At 41.9% G+C, this 3128-nt stretch overlaps 1 non-coding gene across 1 annotated transcript; it reads right to left on the bottom strand.

Annotated features, from left to right (window-relative positions):
- Positions 1-1087: 1087 nt before the first annotated feature.
- On the bottom strand, positions 1088-1191 carry LOC148565136 (small nucleolar RNA R71). The gene has a single exon (XR_015883915.1). It is a non-coding gene; the product is annotated as a small nucleolar RNA R71 (small nucleolar RNA).
- Between the last annotated feature and the right edge of the window lie 1937 nt (positions 1192-3128).

Here is a 3128-nt window from a genome sequence, read left to right as displayed (position 1 = left end):
CCCGCCAATTTTACATTCCGCAATTCTCATCTCAATCTTGATTCCGCTCAACTAGAACACACTTCTAATCCGAATTGCTCACTCAACCAATCCTTGTGGGATTCGACCTCACTCTATTGTGAGTTTTTACTTGACGATAACCGGTGCACTTGCCGGAAGGAATTTTGCCGATCGTGTAATTTCCTAAATCGTAGCATAACTAGTTTATGCGCACCAAGTTTATGGCGCCGTTGCCGGGGATTGGTTTTCGATTGACAATTCTCAAATTGGAAGTTAACTAGATTGAGCATTTTTTTTTCTGTTTTGAATAATTCAGTACAAGTTATTTGTTGAATTTTAATTTCTGCACTCGGTTACATGCTTTCTTTCTTTATGCCTTTAAATTCAAGCAACTAACTCACTGACTCACTAACTGTTTGAATTAATTCCTCAATTGCTCTAACCATACTCTTCCATTAACCAAGAGTATTTCACTTGTTTGTTGCCTGTGCTGTGTTCTTGTATGACAGGTAGGAGAGGAGAGACATCAACTCCTCCATATACCGAACCAGAGAGGACCCTTCATAGACTTAGAAAGGAAGCAAGAGGGAAGAGAATACTGGGAGAAGAAGAATCTGAAGGAGAATCTGAGGACAATTTTGAGGAAGCTCTAGATCTCAACATGGATAGAGAAGTTCACAACCATGAGAGAGCTGATGGAAACAATGCCATTCCTGAGAGGAGGGTTCTTAGTTCATACATAAACCCAACCTCTGGGAATTGTGGTAGCAGCATCCAGAAACCACCCATTCAGGCCAACAATTTCGAGCTCAAACCACAGCTAATATCACTGGTGGAGAATCATTGTTCATTTGGTGGAAGTGCTAATGAAGATCCCAACCAACATCTCACAAAATTCCTGAGAATTTATGACACTGTGAAGTCCAATGGAGTCTAGGAAGATGCCTATAAACTGCTTTTGTTCCCATTTTCACTTAGGGACAAAGCAGCTAAGTGGCTGGAATCATTCCCAAGGGGGAGTCTAACAACATGGGATGAGGTGGAAAGCAAGTTTCTGGCACGTTTCTACCCCCCACAAAAGGTCAATAGGCTTCGATCTGAGGTTCAAACTTTTAGACAACAAGATGGTGAAACTCTCTACGAGGCATGGGAGAGATTCAAGGATTTGACAAGGAAATGCCCACCAGACATGTTCCATGATTGGGTGCAATTGCATATTTTCTATGATGGACTCTCTTATGAATCAAGGAAGGCTGTAGACCATTCATCAGGAGGTTCATTGAACAGGAAAAAGACTGTGGAAGAGGCCATTGAAGTGATTGAGACAGTGGCTGAGAATGAGTACTACTATGCATCAGAAAGGCACAACACTAAGGGAGTCATGGAGCTGAACCATGTTGATACAATTCTAGCCCAAAACAAGGTGTTTGCCAAGCAACTAGTAGAGCTTACCAGGCAATTAGAAACAAAGCAAGTGGCTGCAATTCACACACAAGATCAAGAGGAAGTAAGCATTGAAGGAGGTGATTGGGAAGAGGCCAACTATGTGGGAAACCAACAAAGGCAATCATATGATCCACACTCCAACACTTACAACCCAGGATGGAAAAATCACCCAAACTTTGGGTGGGGGAACCAACAAACCCAACCACAAAACCACAAACCTTACAACCACAACCAACATAACAATTCCACATACCAAAACTCCAACCAAAGATCATACCAAACCACACAAAACACTTACCCCCAACCATCATATCATAGCCAAAATAATCAACCTACTCAACTTAATCCGAACCAACAATTTCAAGATCAATTAAACCGGATAGAAGGAATGATGGCAACCATGAGTCAAGACATAACCGAATTGAAAAGCTTCAGGGATGATGTGAGAGCTACCTTAAGAAACCATGGTGAAAAACTCAAGAGGATGGAGTCTCAAGTAGGAGAGCTATCTCAACAGGCCGTCAAATCAACTGCAGTGTTCCCTAGTGACACAGAAAAGAATCCTAAAGGGGAACAAAAGAGAGTGAGATGGGAAGAATGCAAGGCCATCACCATATTGAAGGAAGTTTCAGAAGAAGAAGGAATCAGGCCCTCAGAGCAGGAGCCAGAAATCTTGAAGGAAGGTGTGGAAGAAGTTAAGCAGGAAAGTGGAACTGAGCAAGCCAAGGAACTGCAAAAAGGCATGCTGGAAATATACCAACCAAAAGCACCATTTCCTCAGAGGTTAGGAGGAGGTGAAAAAGGGAAAACCTATTCAAGGTTTTTAGAGACATTTAACTCTCTCCATGTCAATATTCCCTTTCTTGAGATTCTCCATCAAATGCCTACACACATCAAGTACTTAAAGGAATTGTTAAGCAAGAAAAGAGTTTTGAAGGGAGGACAAACGGTAACAATGAACAAAGAATGCAGTGCTCTCATCAAGAAGGACACACTCTCTAAGAAAACGGACCCAGGAAGTTTTCATATCCCTTGCATCATAGGGGAAACAAAAATTGACAGAGGATTCTGTGATTTAGGAGCTAGCATAAATGTGATGCCTCTAACTCTTATGAAGAGGCTACAACTGAATGAGGTGAGATCCACTGATGTAATCATACAACTGGCTGACAAAACTCAGAAGCGAGCTGAAGGGGTAGTTGAAAATGTGCTGGTGAAAGTGGGGGATTATTATTTCCCCACAGACTTTGTCATTGTGGACATGGAGGAAAGCTACTTACACCCTATCATTCTGGGCAGACCATTTCTAGCCACTACTAGAGCACTCATAGATGTAGAACAAGGAGAGCTAATTCTGAGAATACATGATGAACAGCTCATTTTCAAAGTTTTCAAACCTGCATCTGAGCCTGAACCAGAACCTGAAAAGCCTAAGGATAATAGTAGCCATCTGTGTTTTGAGGAAAGTAATCCAGCAGCTGAAACTCTAAAACAGTCCTTGGAAGGCAAACAAGAGTTGCAAGAGTTAAAGCCACAAGAATCAATGGAAACAGATCAGAAGGATCCTCCTGACATAAGGGTCAATGAAGAAATCCTCAAGAGAAAGGGAAGAATGATAGGGAAATTGCCAAGAGGGTGGAGAAACAAGAAAATTCCCACTGAAGGTTTTTCTCCGGGAGATA

The sequence above is a fragment of the Arachis ipaensis genome, chromosome B5 (assembly GCF_059453495.1).
Source record: "Arachis ipaensis isolate K30076 ecotype BB chromosome B5, ASM5945349v1, whole genome shotgun sequence".
NCBI classification, from domain to species: Eukaryota; Viridiplantae; Streptophyta; class Magnoliopsida; order Fabales; family Fabaceae; genus Arachis; species Arachis ipaensis.
The sequence above is the reverse complement of the archived record's forward strand: the minus strand, read 5'-3'. Positions and strand labels throughout refer to the sequence as shown.